Source organism: Peromyscus eremicus, chromosome 12, assembly GCF_949786415.1.
Source record: "Peromyscus eremicus chromosome 12, PerEre_H2_v1, whole genome shotgun sequence".
NCBI classification, from domain to species: Eukaryota; Metazoa; Chordata; class Mammalia; order Rodentia; family Cricetidae; genus Peromyscus; species Peromyscus eremicus.
In genome coordinates this window covers 51241290-51255906 of record NC_081428.1, presented here as the reverse complement: position 1 = coordinate 51255906, position 14617 = coordinate 51241290, and the positions used below count along the sequence as shown (strand labels likewise).

Here is a 14617-nt window from a genome sequence, read left to right as displayed (position 1 = left end):
AAAAAAAATTAACTCAATGAGGAATTTGACTGAAACCGAAGATTTGAAGATTTTTAGGGGCATCTATTGTGCATAAATTTAGGGATACTCGAATTTGCCAGTAAAATGCTGGAAGCTTAGTGCTTACAAAGCAAAGATGTGCTAGTCTGAACATGTCTGATCTCATCTGGAATCGAAAGCTAAATCTAGGTGGGCCTGTAATAATACCAGAAAAGGAACACATGTATCTTTTGTGCAAGCTTTTTTTTCCCCTAAGCCAGCCTTGCAGAGGCAAATGACAAAAGCAGTGGATTGTCCTCTCGCTGACTTGGCCTCCACTGCAGACAGGCCCAGGTGTTCTGGGTGGCTGCGCTGTCCTCGCTGCTGCTGCCCCAGCGCAGTCCTTGCTGTCCCTGATGGTGACACTTCCCATTTCCAGAAAGCTGCATCTCCAGAACTCCGTCCGTCCGTCCAGTGGGGCCCCATGTAGTCCTCTCTCTCAGGTCTGCAGTGTCCCTCTCCAGCTTGCAGTTCTGATGGATTCTTGCTAGAATGGAGCTCTTCATTAGCTGTTTGTTACAGTTATGGTGGAGGGTTTTTTTTCATTTGTGAGCTTTTAGAACTATCCAAACAAGTTACCCTCTAAGATGAAATTTCTCATACTTATTTGTGACTCAAAACTGAAAAGAATTTTTTAAAAATCTAGTTATCCATTTGGGTTTTGTTGTTATTGTTTTGTATTTGTATTTTTGTTTTATGAATTTTAAATATTCTAATAAATGTAAATAATCAGGTTATTTTAACAAAATACATTTTAATATGCAATTCTTTTCTAATTCGGGTTTTCTTTACGTGGTTTAAGATCAAATTCAAAAATTTAGTGTACTAAAAAGAAATATTAAGGAGCCTATAAGTAGCCTACTGATAATTTTAATACCCAATTTGAAATAATTCAGCTTAACGTTTCATTTGTCATATTACCCTTCATTGCCAAACAGCATTACTTTATGCAGGGGTGTGTGTGTGTGTGTGTGTGTGTGTCTGTGTGTCTGTGTATGCAGATATATGTAAACACATATGCATGCATACTTGCATATACAGCAAAAGACACACAAAGCCACTTAACATTTATATTAATTTTTTACATAAAAGAAAAAATTAGTGAACTTTTGTTATTTTATCATTTTTGTGTAATTTAAAAATCCAATAAACTGTTGCTTTTGATTATTATCCACATATGCTTCTAAACAGGTTTATATTTTTATAAGTCACCTTAGTTTCTATTTCATAGGTCTTGCACACTCCTACATTTTATGCAGGTTTTAATGCTAAGTTTATTCAGATACCACTTGCTTTGTTCCATATCTGTTAGTGTGTTAACAAGTGGTTTTTTGGTTTTTTTATTTTGATTTTTTTCTTTTATTCTTTTCTAATCTAGAGAGACTATATGTTTCTAAATGTCACTAGCACTCTGAGAAAGAAACTTTTAAACCTGTGATCCCCTAGAAAGTTTTCAAACAGGAGATATCATCTTTACCTTGTATTTTGTGGGTCCGTTTATCCAGGCTGTACCATCAGCAACCCTGAAAAAAACGGCACTAATAAGTATGACATAATAATTTTTCTGATCCTAGAACTAGGAACTACCAAAGAAAATTGTGGCATATGCATGGAAATGCCAAGCCCTTTTCCAATAAAATCAGCTGTTTTATGCTTTTTTTTTAATTTCGAATTTGTTTGTGACTTTTTTGGCTTGTGAAGCATTTCCCTATAATCGTAGGAAGCCACAGCACATTCCCAATGCCACAGCAACACAGCAGCTAAGGAGAGCCCAGAGAGCTGGTCCTGGGGGCTGTAGCCTTTCTCAGAAATCATACAAGGTAGGAGGAGTAAGGAAGCTACTGGGTTTTTGCATTTTCGTAGTTGATTCAACCTGCCAGGGACAGTTTTTCTTCCTGCGTATTCCCTTCACCTAGCTAAGGCTTTTCCTTCAATGCCAATGGCTTTCTGTTGCTTCCAAGAGATGGTTCACATAGCAAAACATCCTGTTTTCGTTTTATATTGAAACATAGAAAGCTTTGAAAACTGGGAAGGACAAAGGAAAGGGGGCTTAGGGCATCTGGGAAATATCCAAAAGAGCATTAGGCTCACAACTAGTTGTTTCGATGGCCATGCCTGTAACTTGTCTGTTCTCTCCAGGGCTTCTAAGTGTTAAAGTAATGAAGGGGATAACTATAGGGTGCACACTGTGATCTAACTGATTCAGTAGATGGAGCTCTTCCCCCTAAGTCTGGATTTAAATGAACGTCCCACTGCAGTCTGTGGGACTCTCTGTTTTAAGGTGTGTCATGATACTCACATAAAATCAAAGCCCGTAGAGTTGGAGGAAGAGATTTCCTGGCCCTTTTTAAAGACATGGAGCATTTGTTAGGAAACACAGAACTGCAGGGGAGCAGTAAGGGTAGTGTGAGAAGTGAGGCTTACCTATCTAAATTTCTCCCTGTGGTTCTTAATACTCCTAAGTGTGGAGTGAAAACCTAACAGTTTTCATAGAGGGACTATAAACCTGGAAAAATATAGCATGTGCAGTGTTTGCCTGTGTTCGTGACAAGCCTTTCAAGCTATCTGAACTGTACAGCTCCCCTTTCATTTGACTCCGCAAAGGAATCTTAATGCTGTAATGCAATTGTTTCATCTAGTTAGTCTAGAGAATCTGGCTGAAATGCAACAAATTCTGAATTGTGACAGCACCGTGGATGGTAAGGCAGACCTGTAAGGTGCCTTTATGGGAGCAAAAAATACAGTGTCTGAAAATAGATCTCTAGTGTCTGTTTTAATATAGAAAGAAATACTTGTTTATTTCTTTGTAAATTAATCAAAATGAGTAATTGCCACAGCATTCTTGTCAGTTTGTATTATCTTCAGTACCAATAATAAGTTTGATCATTACCCTTCCCTGGTACCAGGAGGGGAAATATATGTATGCAAGATGTAATAAGTTCTCTTCCTTGGTCTGTCTTCTCATAGACTAGAGGTGTTATTGAGTATCTCTTGTTAAATCTTGATAAGATCATTTGGCCAAAATAGAACTGGCATTGGCCTTACCACCAGAAGAAATAGCATTTTTAAAGGACTTGGGTTTCCTTTGCAACCACGTGTCTGAGCTTGATACACTCCAGGAAAACAGGAGGATGAGACAAAATTCTGCCTAAGCAGCCGCCGTAGGCCAAACACTGAAACAGTGCCAACCCGGACCAATCAGGCGGGCTTCTCAGAAGATGCATGCTTTGCTGAGCACTTCTGTGGAGAGAAGAGGGAGGAAGCCCTTGAAACTGCATTCAGATGAATGAGTCTTCACTAATTTTAGCAAAGTCCGTGCTAGTGAATTCAGTAACTTCGCTTCTGTAAAGTAGAACATCTGAGTTTCCTGGGCCAGCTGAGGCTCCCGGAGTATTGTTCTCCCGCATCTTTTGAACAAAAGTATCTTTTGGAATTGAAACAAGTGAAAAACTTCTTACAGAGAGCGAAGAGTAAAATTAATGGAAACTCAAAATCAATTCCAAACCCATTTCTGGCATGATGAGAATAACATTTGTGCTGTGTTTAAAGCAGTTTAACACAAGAAAATGATAAAGTGATCAATGTTCTTAAAGCCAAAAATAACCAGGAGAGAACAACCTGCAACCCATTCCCAGTCCTGAAACTCTACACTTCAGATTAAACGTGCAAATAAATGGATAGATGTTTTATAAGGCGGCACTCAGAGCCTTATAGCAAAACAGCAATGAGGAGAGGCCAGATATCCAATGTTCTAGTTAAGCTACGTTTTTTGTTTTTTTTTTTTGTTTTTTTTTTTAGAGTTTAGGATAAACATTTCTGAAGCTAAACTATTGTGCATTTATTTATATGTATGCATACACCATGACGATAAAACGAACAAAAGTTAAAAGATATGTGCATTGTCTGTGAAGGACACTGCCACTCTACAGTCTTTAGACTATACTAGCCAAAAAAAAAAAAAAAAAATCAGGCTTTAAGTAAAGCAAAGGAACATTTTAGGCTACATCAGAAAGTCAGTGAATGGTCAGTGTGGATCAGATTTAATATTCCTTCTAAAAATGAATTCATTGCATACATAGATACCTATTATATATATTTTATATATATTGCTTTAATAGATTACTCTGAAGGACTAAGTTAACATTAAGAAATTTTGAACCTGTGGAATGCCAGTGAAATGCCACTATCTGAATTTAGAAAATTCCCTCTAGTATTTAAGATTTTGTTCCCAATTAGCAACCTGTTATCAGTACATCATTTCACTGACAAGATATTTATTGATCATGTAAAATAACATATCTACTTGAAATCATCTGAAGAAATGAAAGATGACCAAGTCCAAACACATTTAATTTGGTTGAACTGAGGTGCAGTAGGAATGATGGTAATTCTAACAAGCACCATGACGAACATAACTACAGAGAAGCATGTGTGATTACATCAGTAAGAGTGAACTCAATGAGCAAGGTCAGGAGGGTAGGGCTAATGATTAGTTAGTGGAGACCTTTAAAGCTTGTGGCTGGGAACAGAATTAACAGATAGGGAAAAGAAGAGTCAATCAATTGTAAAAGTGGATAGAGAGGCAGGACTTTTCTATAGGGTATAATCAACGATAGAATTCAACTCTTTCAGGGAATTACGGTAACATCATAAACTTTGGTTGTTCAGGGTGGTAATGGTTGGAAAGAGCTATTGTGCACATCTGCTTAAAGAGTCATAGGAGTGTAACTGCTAGAACCAGTTGTCATGCTGTTGATTGAAATTTTAAAAGCTCAGCTTTACATGTCCAAAAGCAAATATCAGCATCATAAAACCAACATCATTGTATCTCAAAGACTGAAGGAGCCTAAAGTATCTCAGTGAAAGAACGTTAGACTATCTGATGTAAGGCCATGTAAATTGTATTCTTTTTACAAACATGTGTGTGGTGTGTGTGTGTGTGTGTGTGTGTGTGTGTGTGTGTGTGTGTCTTGTATTTGAAAAATAGAATTTTAACGGGAAAGCTTACAATAGAGAAAGTGAAGCACTGATTTATCTGGACCAATGATGCTATACCTGGTTCCTGTGAACCATGGGTTCTAAACAGGGAAGAACAGTGGGCTTTACAGAGGACTAGAGGCCTAACAGAGTAATTTTCTCTGGGATCAAACCACTAACTTTGCCCAGAAAAAAAAACTTACACATGGCAAAGTGACATCTTGCTCTTAAGTGAGAAGGGTAAAAGTGAGACATGAAGGAAAGGTCCCTGGCTACTCTGTACTTCCACCCAGGACAGATCTGTAGAGCTAGAGAGGCTTGATTTCCAGAAGGAACTGAAGAAGAGAGCACCAAGCCTTCTGGGTTCCTTCCTTAGTAGCAATAACCTCACCTTAAATGAAGAAGGGGGAAGCCTGTGTGGCAAGGATATCTTTGTATTTTAGAAAAGCACCATGCAAGTCCTAGGGGCTCTCTAGAGTTTACACTGCTCCCCTTACCCCACAAAAACAAAAAAAGAAGGAGGAGAAGAAAAAGAGAGGAACTTGGTAGTAACAAAAGAAATGGGCCTTCCTCCGTGTGAATCTGCTGTCCAGCTTGTGCATTTGCTCACCAGGGTCTGAGTTCTAATCAGGCAGTGCTGATTCCCTGAGCTGACAGGTACTGCAACCTGAGCCCCTCCTTGGCTCCTAAGTATGCTCCACATGTTTTCATCCCTTCTTCCTCAGAGTCCCAAAGAGAAGCAAATTCTCCCTCCTTCCCTTCTATGACACCATGTGTATTTTACAGACTTTTAGCATATTCTCTTTCATACCAGCTTCGAGTTTGTAAAGTAAAAGGCAATTCTTTATCATTTGGGGCAATGGACATAATTTTATTAAGCCTCATTTTCATCTTTGTAAGCAGGAAATAATGGCCACCTTGCTTGGATATTATATTATATTATGTTATATAAATATTATATTCTAGGAAATATTATCTATAAGGTGTTTAGCATAATGAGTAGCCCATGGTTACTACTCAATATCAAATTTATTAGTACTATCACTACTATTACCCTACTTCTAGGTCTTTCCCTATTAATATAATCTTTAAAGCCATAAAACTAGTTTGGCATCTTATCAGTCTACGTACAGAATGACTTTTACATAATAGGATCTGGATGAAAAAATGTATAGGATCTCCTTATACAAGCCCATATTCTACCTGTTCCTTCCTCACAGCCCTCTTCAACTCTCTCCTAGAGGTTTAGGACAGTGGTGGTCATGGCCAATGCTGGCTCCAGATATGCCATCAAAGACATCAGTGTTGTTCACTGTGGACTCTCTGTGCCACTTTAGCCTTCAGGTTCCCCATAGAACCTCAACCACTTAGGATGGCTCTTTGCAGCATCCCCAGAAGTGTCTGCTTGTGTTCATGGTTTATGTGATTAATGATCTTGTTATAGCTCTGTCTGTAACTTGGTATAGAAACTTTCACTTCAGAGAGCAGGTCAAGATCTTGAATATAATTTTGGTTGCATCTGTTATAAGCCAATTGTGTATTCATTACATTTATAGATTCCCTCTTCAGCCATATATTTTCATGGCCATTGAAAGCACCTGGCTCTGTGTTGAATGTCCCTAGATTTTACTTTAGAGACCTGAAAATATAGCAGTGAGGCTTGGTGAACTCTAGCTGTCATATTTGGCATTTTCTTCCCTTAATGGTCTAATTGTAGCTAAATTTGAAGAGGCAAGTAGGGAAGTTTTAATTGTCCAAAATATGGCATTGTAATTCTCTATTAATGAGGCTTATGGTCAATATAGTTTTCCTATACATTGTTGTTTTTTTGTAACCTATACATTGTTGTTTTTTTGTAACCTATACATTTTTTTAAACATGTAATTGTGAAAGGGAAAAAAACACTAAAAACATGAAAATGATTTTTAATTGAAGTATATAAAGGCAGAGATACAACTAGCATTAATTGCAAGGGTTCGGCTGTAGGGAGAGCAGCATACTGGGGAAACTGAGTGCATATGGATGCTGGTCCTTCAAGGTGTTATTAAACAGTGAGAAAATGAAAACGAAGTATATGATGTGGGCATGCAAAGGATGGGCTGACGTCAGGGTATGCTCAAGTCAGGAAGAATGTTGCCTTTTAATCTGCCAGTGTTCCTCTTATGTGAGTGTGAGCTGGTAGTTGTGAGGGAAACAAGGTCACATTTAGGGGAACTGGTAATTCAATGAAGGATTTCGACTTTGCCAGAGTAATAGTGTTGGCATCAAAAGAAAAAAGTTTTGCAGATTTCTGTGTGTGCACTTGCTGTTCCTGGTGTTCCTGGTGGGTGGCTGAATCATCCTGATGGCATTCAACAGGAACCAGCTGCTGGGAATATTAAAATGCATGCATTTATTCCTCTAGAGAGACAGGAGCATCTGCAGAGTCTTCCTATCTTGATAGTACAGATAATCCCAGGGAGCATCCTCTAGTGGTTTTAACTCTATTCATTTGTACATCTTCTCTTCATCATTCTCATGAGTGCCCGGAGTCCTAACTAGAGTTATCTGTAGTACCTGCATCCTAAATCCACACCAGGTTGCAGAGTCAGACAGTGAACACTTGGCGGAGAACTCAGGCTTTACGAATTGCAGCCTCAGGGGCAGAAAGTGACCCTCCTCTCTCTTGGCCTCCCTGTCTTGTGAAGAGTCAGCAATACTCAGCCTTCTACCTAGGAAAAGACAGAAACTCCCCTCTCCCACAGCCTGGCCAGATTATAGGCTTCTGAATTCTCCTTTGTATTTATAAAGCCTATGAACCTTCTGCTTTCCCTATATATCTGTTGTTTTATTTTATTTTGTAATTATGGGTGGGTTTTGGCTTAGGTTTTGGTTTTGGTTTTTGAGCTAGTATCAACATTTGAGGAAAAAGAAAGTGCAAAGAAGAGGTCTGCACTCCATAATCTACTAAGTCTTTCCCATCTCTGATCTGTATGAATAATGTATTGAACTGATGGAAAAAATGTTGAATATGTTCATTATGAATTATATTCATCAGTGTGTTGCCTGGAATATAAAAGAGCAAAGTGGTTGCGGTGTAACTACTTCCTTACAGTGCATGCACCGGTACAACAGTGCTCTGTAGCCTTTCCTGGTCCACTGTGTGCCACCCCCAAATGCACACGCTGCATGTCTGAGCAGTAACTGCAGAAGAGGGTACCTGATGGAATGACAGACAGCCAAGGTGCAGCCCCAGTCGGAGTAGAGCCTGAGTTCCATACAAAAGCAGCTAGGGAGAGGGATTGATGGTGCAGTGTCCTTTAAAGAGAATCACTTTCACGTAGCAGGCATTACTCAAATATTGTCATGATTCAGAGAATGTCACAGGTCCTACCATCAGAAAAGAAACTCACAGTCTTGATCCTGGTTTTTTCAGATTAGCACAAGTAACTAAATTGTTGCCATTTGGAAACAAACGAGGAATGATGGAAGAAAATTCAGAATTAAATATTTATTTATTAGGTGTACCTTCGAAAATCATTCTATGTTTTTTCTCTACTGGTTTTCTGTCATTATTACATTTCATTTAGGATTTATTAAAATAAAGTTGTATTTCCTAAGCACTCACTAGATGTTATTAGTTGACACTAACCAGAAACATAATAACAACGGGCAAGAAATTATGGGTGGTTTTTTGTTTTGCTCTTTTAATTAGAGCAGAAGAGGTAACAGAGAGTTAACATAATTTCAAAATAGCCTATCCCTTCCTTCATGAGAGTTGAGCCAGGACAGACCATGTAAGGTCAAGGGCTGATTGGGCACAGCCCTAACATCCAGGTGAGGCATTTCCTAGTTAAAGCAGTTCAATGGAAAGGTGAGACACTGCCCGGGCCTTTCCTGGGACCTCAGGAGAAGAGTGGGTGTTGATGAGCACAGCCTGCCACAGAGAAGCCTTTGCTTCCTCCCGTGTCACGTCAGACCTCTTAGGACGAGGGGCTGGAATACATCTCGGGAACCAACATCAACAATACAGTGACCATTACCCCAAACAAAATGTGCCAGAATTATTTATAATTCTACATTTTAGAGATGTTCTTCCTTTCCAATGGTCTCTTCAAAGACTAAAATCTGTAATATCTCATAAAAAGCAAGCATAAACTTAAGAACAAACACAATTACCAGTAGTTTATACAGTCTCAGACATGAAGAAAGAAAGAGGGAGAAATAAATAGTAAAACATGCTTGCAGGAAAATTACACTGTCCAGCATTTACATCAGGTCAGGAGAAACAATGATGCTCCAATTCCAGAGCAGAAGGACAGAGGAGCCAGTGTTGTAGGATTTGCCCAGCGCTACCCTTCCTGTCCCTGTGAGAGTGTATTTGTCAAACAAATAGAAAACCGTCTACCCTCATCTGCTTCACAGCACTATTGCTAAGGCTGATTGTGCGTACATATATAAATGTACATATTACACTTCCTGTTTACAGCAGGGGAGAATCACCTTAAATGAATCAGGGTTTTGTGTGGTCTGTTGTGAAGGCCAGTCACTTTTTTTTAAATATATAAATGTTAAGACCTCCTCTGCTAATTACCAATTGTTAAAACACTTGAAAATGATGAGTGAGCCCCTCTCACCTCAGCAAAAGAGAAGGCTGTTGAAAGTGGACATCAGTACAGAGATCCAGACACGTCTCCCTAGACTAAAGAATCCTACTGGCCTTACTGAGCACAGTACAAATCCACTGGACAAAATAAAAGACAAACTTTGCCAACAGATAACTTTGAAAATCTTAAATCCTAGAGCTGGCAGTTGATTTAGTACCAAACTCTAATTGTGGCTGTAGGAGTAAGCTAGTTGGTGTGATATGCTACACCCAGACACGATACAGCCTTTGCCTTAGTGAACTCTGAGCAGCTGTGATTACCCACGAAAGACCTGCATAAGACTGGAACCAGTAACTTTGCTCACAGAGGGGAGGAGAGGTTCACGAGGCTGTCCTTCTCCCCAGGGATTGATGGACAGACAGCTGATAGTTCCTGAGTACCCCATCCCTTCCTGAGAATGTGTAGATAGTCAACAGTTGTTGGGAATGAGACATTTTCTTCACTTTTTTTCATTTTCTTCTATGTTGCCCATGTTCCTGTAAGTAACCCTAATTAAACACATCCGTGTACCAAGCTAGACCTGAGTGAAATCTATTCTTTGGTTTGTCATTGGTGTCCTATCTGAGGTGAATAGACATTTGTTCGTCTCCTCAGGGAAAGTTCAGATAACATGTTGTAGAAAATGAGGCGAAGGCATAGATATAAAGAACAGGAGTGTCATCAGCACCTACCAATATCTGCCCAAGCTGTGGGTCTGTCTCAAGAACAGTCAGGCTCAGTATATGTAAGGCCCCTAGGATGTCTGAGAAAGAGGCTGTGTTCATTATACTCTATACTGCAATTATTCTCTTGACATTCATCTTGGTCTTGGCTCTTTACTCTCCCCCCCCCTCACACACACACACACACACACACACACACACACACACACACACACACACACACACACCGTCAGTCCTCACTGGAATGATAACCTGAGGAGACCAGGTGAAGATAAAGAAATGTGACTTTTTTTTTTAGTCATGACTGCTACCCTCTAATAGCATGTCCTCTGGCCTCTTCCAAGCATCCAGGAAAGAGAAATTAACTTCCATGGAGAATGAAGTCATAGCTCCAACTTAGCATAAGCAGAGGAGAGGGAGAGGGTAGTAAGCACACTGTTAGTGAAACAAGCAAGTGTCTCCTGGGCCGGGAGCTGCTTCTCCTATTTCCTCTATTTTTACAAACTGAAAAGAGTTATTGTGGTAACTCACCTGTGCTTCTGAGCTTGTGTGCACATGCCTAAGACCTGCTCAAGGTAAGGCCAGAAAGAAATCAGCACTTGCGTCCAGGAAACCTAGCTCCTTTGTAGTAACTTCTGCCTGTTTAGTTTGTGGTTTTGCGAAATGTGTTTCAGTTCCCAGACATTGATGTCCTGGGTATCCTGAGATCATGACAAAGTGAGGATTGGTGGGTAACAAATCTAGCAGATCAGATCTGTAGGCAAGACCCCAGGTTGTTCTAGTCCGTGTTGGATAATTCATCTGGGGCCTTACCCTAAGAAGGCAGAGTTACCTGAGAGCTCGGAGAGCAGTGCTAAGTGTTTTCAAGTTTGAGTCTTGGTGACAATGGCACTAGAATGCCTTGGTATAAAACAGTAACTAGAACCAGGGCCAGCTTTATGCGTGTCCAGCCTGCGCTGCTGCACAAGGCCCCAGCTTGGGCAGGCTCCACGCTCAACTTAATGCTTCACTGTGGCTTTCTTGAAATTCTTAATAATTTCTAATAAAAGGCCCCGCATTTTGCATTTAGCCCTGAGCACTACAAATTAAGTAGCAGGTCCTGCCTGCCTGGAATTTATCTTTCCCTGGCATGCCAACTGAAAGTATCAGTCACATGTCTTCTCTTACTGAAAATGATCCCCTCTTTTGATTCTTCAGAAGCTTACTCCCCTGTTAAACTCTTTGAAGATTTCTCTCCAAGTTATGTGGTTCAAAGAACCCATCTTCCTTCCTTTCTCCAAACACCTCAAGATGACTATGATCAAGGTGCTCTTAGTTCATAATCAAAAACTCTGTAGTTGCCTGAGCCAAGTTGTTTGTTTGTTTACTTGCCTGCTTGCTTGTTTTGGAGATTTGAGGTATTTGGTTGTTTGTTTTACTAAAGGCTAACACCTGGAGAAGTAGTTATATCATGGTAGTAAAGCATTTGCCCTGCATTATCATTAAAATAGGCATCAGCCATCAGAGTGAAAACTTAAAAACTGCATCTTGCACTCCTGTTTTCTTACCTGTGGTAAATCTTAGCCATCATGTAATCAAATGCATCAGTCTTGTGAAAACAAGTTGATCTTCTAGTCCTGACCTTGGGCTGCCGCCCTGCCACCTCCATGCCATGGCTGGTTATGTGTCCTCTGCTCTCCTCATCATCCCTCCTGCCTCGTCTGTTATTAGGCCCCTCATCACTCTGATTAAAAACAATAATAATGGTGTTATTAAAGGGCTTCTTTCTTTGGCCTAGTGAGAATAATTTTTGCTGAGTGTGAGACATCCCTTCATGTCTGTGAATTACAGAACCATAAGGTCTGGACCAGACCCTGTAAAGTACAGGAGCCTTTTCACAGTAACAGCCTTCTCCAAATATTCAGGCCTCCTAACTTCCAGTCAAGTGTATGTCCTGTTGCCCCATTCCTAAAACATAAAGTACCCATGCCCGGCTCCTGACCACTTCCCAAGCATAACTGAGAGAAGAAAGTAGCTCTCAAAGCTGGGGGAAAGATCCCATGGCCGCAGAAGCCTCCTGTCACTTGCCATCACTAATAATGCCCACGGTTGCTGGAGGACCCAGAGTGGTGCCGACCTAACACAAAGCTTGGAAGAGCTGCTGCTTCTCTCCGTCCCTCCCCCTTCTACATCTCCTCTTCACACAGTGCTCTCCTCCCTCTAGAAAAGGAAAGAAAATAGGAGGAACCCAACAGAGAGATGCTGGGCCAGGTAGTTTTTTTTCTAGTTTAAAATCATACGAAATTGGGTTTAGCTGCCCTTCCCTGAAGTTTGCAAGCCTTTTAATGATTACTGACTTCCTGGCCAGGAACAACACAACCAAGTCAACACTGCAAGTCCCAATGCATAGCTGATAGATAATCCATGGCTTCCCCCAGTGAGGTTTTCCTTGAGTCACCAGACCCAGAGAAACCCCCACCAAAAACTCAAAGAATACTTAAGTCCTTTCTGGTCCTGACCACCCCTGTCACCCTCTCCTTTGCCAGCAGAGCCCAGGGCCCTGTGCTAACCTGATTCCCTCCCTCAACTCCCTTGTCCCCAAACTGTCGATCCCCCCACCTCCAGTTTCAATTCAAAACTTCCTTCCCCTGCTGTAATTGCTGGGATTGAAGTAGCCAAGTATCGAGACATGCGTGCCTTAACCACACGTGAAGTGCTGCAGATTCAAATGTACTTCACTGACGAGGGGCATCGCAGGCATCTGGCCTGCAGTGAGTACTTGTTCCTTCTGAGCCAAACTAGTCTGCCTAGGCTTAGTTGTTTTCCTCCGTGGGAGTAGATGTGTTCACTTTGCCCCATTTCACTGTAGACACAGAGAGGAAGGAACTCAGAAAAGCAGCCTTTTTCCCAGGAAAGGAGAAAGAAGAAATGTAGGTAAATAATCAGCCCCTGGGTGGTTACTGAGGGTCTCCCATGAAAAATAAGCCACAATACTACTTTTGGATTTTACATGAAAGTAAGTTTGTACTTTAGATAGCCAAGGCCCTAGTAGGTAAGGTTATAAGAATACTGTAAATAAGTTTAAAACCTAAATACTTTGTCAAGATTCTGGCCTCTAGCGAACTGTAAGCAATTCACAAATTTGAAGTCAGTCATCTTGGTGTGGGATGGGGGTCCTGTTTACATCTGAGAGTGTAATTGGCTCAGGGAATCCAGCTTTTCTTCAGGTCATCAAATTTAGCAGTAGAACTGAGTTTGGGGCCTGTGGGCTCCCCCGACCGTCTGGAGTTTCTCCACAGTCGCTGAGAGGAAGACGACCTTCCCTTCTAGCCATTTCTCTCCACTAGCTGTTGTTCCTGCAATCCCAGAGAAAATGCTAGCATGAGAGAGACTGCGGGGCATTAGGGGGACATTAGCAGCTATTGAAAAGACATTCTGACCTATTTCTGTAGTTATCAATGTAATAGTATTTGTTGCCAGGAAATGCACCATTGACGGCTGCGAGGTTGGATTGCACTAGCAGCCTGTTCTCAGGGGCCCTCCAGTTACAGGAGGTGGTAATTCTAGTTAATAAAAGGGTGAACTTCAAACACATTGTAACCAAATCAAATTGTAGCAGGAAATATCATATTACTGGTGTTCAGGCCGACTCACAGCTGGTAACATTAGTCAGTCTATAGGCCCAAATTCTGACTTTTCACCATTTTCAGATGCGTTTCTGGCTGCTAGAGAGTTCCCCAGGCACATTGTTATGGAGGAATAGGAGATTTTTAACTAATGTAAAAGCTAGGATAAATGAAAAATTTTTTATTCTCGTTAGACTTTTTATAAGATTGTCAGATATTCAAATAATATGTAACCAAGCCAAACTTCAGGTGGTTGATAGGAAATCTAGAGCCAGGAGTTTTTTTTTAAAAAAAAAAATTTGTTGTTTTGGTTTTTTTTCCATGACATGTTGGCAAATGATAAAAGCGATTCACTCTGCTAACCAGAGATGCTGGGCAGAATTCCCCCAACACTGATTTCATGCCATGAAAAGCACATGGAGTCTGGCCTGGCAAGGCATGGCGTGCAGCACAGTCTTTGTGTCCTGTGGCTCGTATTTGAATCCTAGCTTAGCCCCTACTGGTTCTGTGGCCAAGGAAGTTCACACAACCTGTGAACCTTAGGATTGCCGAATAGAAAATGGGCTCTGTGTCTGACATTCATCCTTCAAGAGGACCAAATAAAGTCAGAGAGAAAAATCCACATAGGAAAACAGTGCCAGGCAGGTGCTGAGGTGTTCAAAGGTGATGGTAGTTATCTTCTGCCATT

At 40.7% G+C, this 14617-nt stretch overlaps 1 protein-coding gene and 1 long non-coding RNA gene across 4 annotated transcripts in view; one reads left to right on the top strand and one right to left on the bottom strand.

The window, feature by feature from the left end:
- The window catches only part of Zbtb20 (zinc finger and BTB domain containing 20), a 560418-nt gene that overhangs the window by 445538 nt on the left and 100263 nt on the right, over nucleotides 1-14617 (top strand). The window lies entirely within an intron of this gene.
- Nucleotides 1515-14617, bottom strand: part of LOC131922122 (uncharacterized) — a 32649-nt gene continuing 19546 nt past the window's right edge. The window contains exon 4 of the long non-coding RNA XR_009382217.1: nucleotides 1515-1562. This is a non-coding gene — a long non-coding RNA (uncharacterized LOC131922122). The remainder of the gene's footprint in view (nucleotides 1563-14617) is intronic.